Source organism: Xenopus laevis, chromosome 5S (genome assembly GCF_017654675.1).
Source record: "Xenopus laevis strain J_2021 chromosome 5S, Xenopus_laevis_v10.1, whole genome shotgun sequence".
NCBI classification, from domain to species: Eukaryota; Metazoa; Chordata; class Amphibia; order Anura; family Pipidae; genus Xenopus; species Xenopus laevis.
The window spans coordinates 91175622-91183104 of NC_054380.1; the positions used below are offsets into that span (position 1 = coordinate 91175622).

The window sequence follows — 7483 nt, forward strand, 5'->3', positions numbered from 1 at the left end:
ACGTCCAGTGGATCGGGGGGTGTGAGAGAAAGATAGACCACCATGAGAGAGTGCAGCCTCAATGGCGGTATCATTCTTTGAGAGCCAGGTTTCTGTTAGTGCAAGAATACTAAGTGAATTAGAGCAAAAATGATCATGGATTAATGTGGATTTGTTAGTTAAATAGCGGGTGTTAAGAAGCGCACAAGAAAAGGGAAGACAGGAAGAAGGAAGAGTCGGAATCTGAATAAGGGTAGAGAAAGTAGAGGAACGAGAAGATTTGCTCAAGTTGGCAGGAAAACGAGGTCGAATATATGTTGGTATGGAGCAGGGTCCAGGGTTTGGAGAGATATCCCCTGCAGCTAGCAAAAGAGGGAAAAGATGTGGGAAGAGGATTTGAAGTGACAACATATCCGGGTCTTGTTAGTAACTGGAGGACAAAGGTGTTGCAAGTAGTTGTAAAGTGTATAGGAGCTGGAGTATGTGGAAGGGAGTAGAGAAGAAGATATGTAAATAGAATACCGTCAGACAATAGGACGGTTAAAGGAAGTAACTACCTTAGGGAGCACCATGCATGCAAACACAGCAAAAATAATTAACTTTGCCATTGCAGTTTCTAGCCGGTAGCAGTGTTATGGCCTTAATGTAGTTCGCTGTGTTGTCTCTCCTTGTTGAACTCCTTTTTAAACTCTTCCAGATCACTTCGAAATGAAGCACCCTTGCAAATGCTCTCCCTAAAGAGGTCTTAATAAATAGGGAGAGTAAAAGCTGGGAGCTGCTGCACACAGGTCTGGGGAATTACAACTGATTCTAATTGATCAAACACCAAACTGATCACCCAGCTGTGACATAGAGTGAGAGCAAAGCAAGGCTCAGGATGAATACAGAGATAACCTGGACTTACAAAGTTTGTTTGGAGAGGAGTTTATAGGGGGTCGTAAAATGTACAAGTTACAAGACTACAGGGAGAACTTTTTATTAATATTATATTACTAGTTTAGAAGTGGCAAATGAACAATGCATACAAATAACTCACTAAACAGTGCTAGGTGTAATGCAGATGGAATGCAATAGCAGTTTGAGCAGATTTACCAATAAATGGTGCAAAAATGCAAACAAGGCCACAGCAGAGATGGAAATAGCAGTTTGAGCAGATTTACCAATAAATGGTGCAAAAATGCAAACAGGGCCACAGCAGAGTTTGTTTGGAGAGGAGTTTATAGGGGGTCGTAAAATGTACAAGTTACAAGACTACAGGGAGAACTTTTTATTAATATTATATTACTAGTTTAGAAGTGGCAAATGAACAATGCATACAAATAACTCACTAAACAGTGCTAGGTGTAATGCAGATGGAATGCAATAGCAGTTTGAGCAGATTTACCAATAAATGGTGCAAAAATGCAAACAAGGCCACAGCAGAGATGGAAATAGCAGTTTGAGCAGATTTACCAATAAATGGTGCAAAAATGCAAACAGGGCCACAGCAGAGATGGAAATAGCAGTTTGAGCAGATTTACCTGTAATAAACAGAAGAAGAGAGATGTCAATTCATAACTCCTTGTTAAACTCTTCCAGATCACTTGTAAATTAATCACTTCAAAATGAAGCACCCTTGCAAATGCTCACCCAAGCAAATGCTCTCCCCTAAAGAGGTTTGAATATTTGAAGATACTTACTCAAATTGAACCTGGCCCCCAAGTTCCCCTGGGGCTTGATTTGAACCAATCAGATTCACTCAGGTTATTAACCAGATGGCTTTATTTGAGGTGGAAATTAATACACAATATTACAATACAAAGTAAATGATCGCTCTTATGTCCCAAAAGCTTGTGAGGACATGGGGGAACAATTAGCAATAGAGCATGTTACAATTTAAGCACTTCTTCTTCCTATGGTCCCATGGTATCCAGTCATCATCCTTGTTTTTGTATAATTGTGCCCCTCTGTCCATCTAACATCAGCACAATAGCCAAATAAGGTGCATCTGCTGTATCAGCACAGTGTCCAGAATGGGATCTGTGCTGTGGGGATGTTTCTGAGACTATTAAAGGGTCTACCTTGGTATGGTGGCAGGCTTAATAATCCTTTGGCCAAAAGTTACTGTTCAGCGCTCATTTCGATGTGACCTTTGTTACTGAGTGGGGGAGTTGTGGGTCCAGGGACAGAGTTGACCCAACTTGCCCCTACCTTCCTTATTACCCCTCACAGCGCTAGCTGGCCTAGCAAACAACAGAGTTTGTCATTGTGGGGGCAAGAAGAAATGAAATACTCCTCCATCACTATAGCAGGAACCCCCACCCCCACAATGATGTTTCACAACCTGGACAGAGACATACCCAAAAACTAATCCAGCATAGGCATTCCCCCAATATCAATCACATTCATATACTAAATGTCTGGTACAGTATCAATAGGCTGGTGGGAAGTGGCTGGAATTCCCATATAAAGAAAGGGGACGTGGACTTAGAAATGCTATTGCATTGTGGCCTATAGAGTAAAGCAATATTGTAGTTCCTTCCAGTATGTGTCCCTAGGTATTTTAGCCCCATCATGTTCATATTAATCAATTAACCCTGCTAAAATATTAACCCATTCCCTTCTTCAACTAAATCCCTATATCAGTACAACCACCCAGTTTTACCCCATGCTGCCTTTGCCCATTTTGAGCAGCACCAGCAATATTAATTAGCCCGTCACACAACTGGCACACGAGCCCCTTCCCTCAATATTCACCATAGGGATTAAAGAAAAACACAGAGACATATTTATGGGGAAACCAGGCATTGAGCACAGGATTTATTAAAATAAATAGCCAATTTATGTTTGGACATTCCTAACGGCTGAGGAAGGAGAAAAACCCTAAAGTGCTTGGGAATGATCTGTACTGAAGGTAAAAATTCCTTCCTGACTCCAAACGGCAGTCGGTTTTACTCCCTGGACCATGGCTTTATAAGTTCATTAACATACAATAATTCAACTACACACACACACACACACAACCCACCATCCTTCCCCTACACAGGCTCCAACCTACCCTTTCTACATAGACTACCCACACCTTATACTCATGTACCAACCCATCCCTAATACATACACCCTCCCTCTTATACACATGCAGCATACACATACGCACACACCCTCCCACTCACATACAAACCCACCCCTCATACATACATCTTCCCTCCTACACACATGCACCAGCCACCCTGCCTCCTACACACCCACCCACCCTCCATCTCTTCTACAGACAAAAAACACAACCCACCCTCCTACACACATGTACCTACCCTCCCTCCCTGCTACACACAAACACCCACCCTCCTACACACATGCACCCACACACACATGCTCCTACACACACCCACCATCCTATATACACACACTCACCTCCCTCCTACAGACAAAACACACACACTCCTACACACACACACACCCTCCCTCCTACAGACAAAACACACCCACCCTCCTTCCTGCACACATGCACCCACCCTCCTTCCAACGCACATGTACCTGTCCTCCAATATACACAGTCACCCTCCTTCCTTCCTACAAACCCACTCTCCTACACACATGTACCTACCCTCCCTCCCTGCTACATACATGAACCCACCCTCGTACACACAAAAAACACCCACCCTCCAACACACATGCACCCAACCTCCCACATACATACATACCCACCCTCACACACATGCACACATGCCCCACCATCCTACACACAACCATCTTCCCTCCTACACACATTTAACCACCCTCCCTCCTACACATGCACCCAGCCTCTTACACACAGCCACCCTCCATCCCTCCTACAGACAAAACACACAAACCCACTCTCCTACACACATGTACCTACCCTCCCTCCCTGCTACACACATACACCCACACTCGTACACACAAACACACTCACCCACCCTCCTATACAGATGCACCCTCCCTCCTACAGACAAAACACACATACTCCTACACACACACGCAACCTCCCTCCTACAGAAAACACACCCACGCTCCTACACACATGCACCCACCCTCCTTCCTCCACACATGTACCCGCACTCCAATATACACATGTGCCACCTTCCTACAGACAAAATACACATACCCACTCTCCTACACACATGTACCTACCCTCCCTCCCTGCTACACACATGCACCCACCCTCGTACACACAAAACACACTGACCCACCCTGCTACACACATGCACCCACCCACCCTCCCACATACATACACATCCACACACACACGCACGCACACATGCTCCTACACATATGCACCCACCCTCCTACACACACACCCTCCTATACAGATGCACCCACCCTCCCTCCTCCAGACAAAACCCACCTTCCTACAGACAATACACATACCCACCCTCCTGCACACAGCCACCCACTCTCCTACACATATGCACCCACCCTCCTGCCCACATGCACCCACCCTCCATCATATACACACACCCACCCTCCTACACACGCACCCCCCTAACATGCACCCAAGAAGCTAATGATCCAAAGGAAGGCAAAAAAACCACCCCAGTGCTTAACAGCCAATCTACACTGAAGGTAAAAATTCCTTCCTGACTCCTAGAAATGGCAATCAGTTCTACACTCTGGATCATGGCTAGACACACACATACACACACAGTAACACACTTGCAGGAAAAATAAAAAGGATTCAGGTGGTGGCGGTGGATCGATGGCAGCAGGCAAGTTTTCTGGTGGAACGCTGAAAAGAAAATGTTTAGAAAGTGTTGAAATAAGAATAAATTACAGACAAATACTTGTTTATTTCTGATATAAAAGGCTTAGTCTGTATTTAAGAGCATGCTATATATTAGGCCTGTGGGGACTGTTTGGGTCTCTCTATATATACAATGCCAGGGCCTGTTATAAATCTCAGTTTTATCAATCTCAGTGAGCATGCACCATTTATTCTTTTATACTCTTTGATCACTTGGTGCCAGTTCATTACCCAGTGGCAACCCATTTCTAAAGATGGATATCCAAGCTAGATGCACAGCAGCCCTATTAGAGTTAACTACCTTCCCTCTTATTGGCCTACTATAAAATCAACACTTTATCTGCAGACTTAGATCTCAGTCTTTGTCAGCAACCTATTACAAGCTTAAGGCAGTCATAAATTGGTCTATCATGTAAGCCCTCAAAGTGATCAGCCTGCGGGCTGAACAGACAGGGTGTATAACTTCGTTTCTATTGTTCTGATTGAAAATGATTAGAATGGCAGGAAGTAAAGTGGAACTGCGCTGGACAACATTGGGCATCTCTAGATAAAGGGTAATTCACAGTAAATAGATACATTACCCAAACTCTCTTTAGCCTCTTCATGATGGCCTTCCTGACCCGTTTTCGGAGGGTCAGCCTTTCCTCCACAGGAGGATGAGCAGCTTCCTGCAGTTTCTTCTCCTTCTCCCATAATGTCATGCCAAGCTGGAGAAGGTGAGATTGGACAGTCTGCGATCGAAGGGGAAACACAAGGATAGGAAAGAAAGGAGACAGTTATGATTATGCCCAGTGCCGCCATTAGAAATCATGGGGCCCCGTACAACAAGATTTTTGGGGCCCCTGGCACCCAAGCCCCACCCCTGATCCCACCCACTCCACATCACAGTTAAAAGACCACACAGACATTAGCACTAAAAAAGTAACCTCCCATACACACAAATTATAAAAAGCTATTGATGGCCAGGGGCCCCTTATAAGTTAAAAAAATAAAACGTTGGAGCCAGGGCCCCCCATAAAAGTTTTTTTCTAAAAAAGCATTGGTGCCAGGGCCCCCCTTACAAGTAAAAAAACAAAAATTGGGCCCAAAGAATATTTTTTAAAAAAAACATTGGCGCCAGGGCCCCTCTTACAGGTTAAAAATTTTTTTTTGAAAAAAAAACATTGGTGGCAGGGGCCTACAGAATATTAAAATAATACATTGATGGCCAGGGGATTAGCCACAAATTGGTGTTCAGTAGAATTGAACTCATGGCTTCAGAAATTCAACTTCGCCTCCTTTCATGGCTTTGGTTCTTTTCGCCACTTCAGGACTTCAATTTCAGCTGTTTTCGTGACTTCAGGCCTTTTCGCTGCTTCAAGACTTAAATTTCGGCTGTTTTCGGGACTCCGGGTCTTTTTGCCTCTTCAGGAGTTTGGCTTCGGCTATTTTCGTGGCTTCGGCTATTTTCGCCGCATCGGGACTTAGACTTTTCGGCACTTCCGCATTTCGGCTGTTCGGGACTTTGCAAATGGCCGCACGGCTTTGGCGCTGTCAAGAGGGGCCCGGCTCTTTCTAAAGTGTAGCACTGCCAGGCCCCCCTTCAGGCCCAGGACACTTGTCCCCCCAGTACCCCCCTGATGGCGGCCCTAATTATGCCTGTATATGTCGTGCTAATAGTACTTTATACGCCGAGGCAGTGATGGTGTTGGATCCCCTGCCGGGTGATGTTGTGGTATTGTATTTATGACCATTAGTATGCCTTTTCTCAAGACCAATCAAAGAAAAAAGACCAATCAAAGTTAATTATCTAGGGGTTGAATATCCAAGAAAAGCATCAGAGACAGTGATCAGGGAACTTACATTCTGCAGCCGCAGATACTCCAGATGCAGCTGCCATATTTGGTGCTCTGTTGGTGTCTCCTGTGGATGAAGAGAGTCAATGTTAAGCACTGCTTTGTACCAATGCCATTATTGTGTCCATGTGGCCCCTTGAAACAAAACTCTATGCAGTGTCTGTGCATAATGACATTTTTGTTGCTGGTGAAGATGGCACTTAGGTGGGTGACTTTAGATGCCCCCCAGGAGAGCAGGAGATACAACGAATAATAATGTTCCTAATTATTATAGAGACACACAGTGAACAATAACCTCTCTTATAATAATAATAACAGTGACACTTACAGGAGACAGCGACACATCAATGCAGAGGGTGGCATGCTCCCTCTTGAGCACTTCCTGTAACATAAAGAAATTAACAGTGTGAGACAAGAACTGGCAAATTATTATCATTTATTCCATATTTATCTAGATGTCTCTTCTGTATTGCTTACCAGATAGTAGATCATCATCCAGTAATGGATAATGTTCCCATTGAACGTGCTCGGGTCCAAAAAGTAGAGCAGTATAAATTGATCTCTGAAAAAGAGAAATCCCAGTGTTAATAAAACATTGCTATTTTCCACCCTTATTTCCCTTGCACTTACCCCTGGCACAATAGCAAATTATTCCCAACATGTAATGAGACCATTTTTGTTATACTTACAAGATGACGTTGCTCCCATATTGGACCCGGTAGTGATGTTCTGCAGGAAAAAACACATTTCCATTAAACACTGAGCTAAAGGGGGAAATTAATTCTCATACAATAAAACTAACGCTGCAACCTCAGCAACTGATAAATGATATAGGATTTTACCGTAATAAGAGGCGAGGGCCTCAAAATCTGTATCCTCCACCCTGAAATCCTCCAGGACGGAGTACAGTGACTGTAAATGAAAGGGAAGA

The 7483-nt window shown here is 44.2% G+C and overlaps 1 pseudogene; it reads right to left on the reverse strand.

Annotated features, from left to right (window-relative positions):
• The window catches only part of LOC108717445, a 56865-nt pseudogene extending 49821 nt beyond the window's left edge, over positions 1–7044 (reverse strand).
• Between the last annotated feature and the right edge of the window lie 439 nt (positions 7045–7483).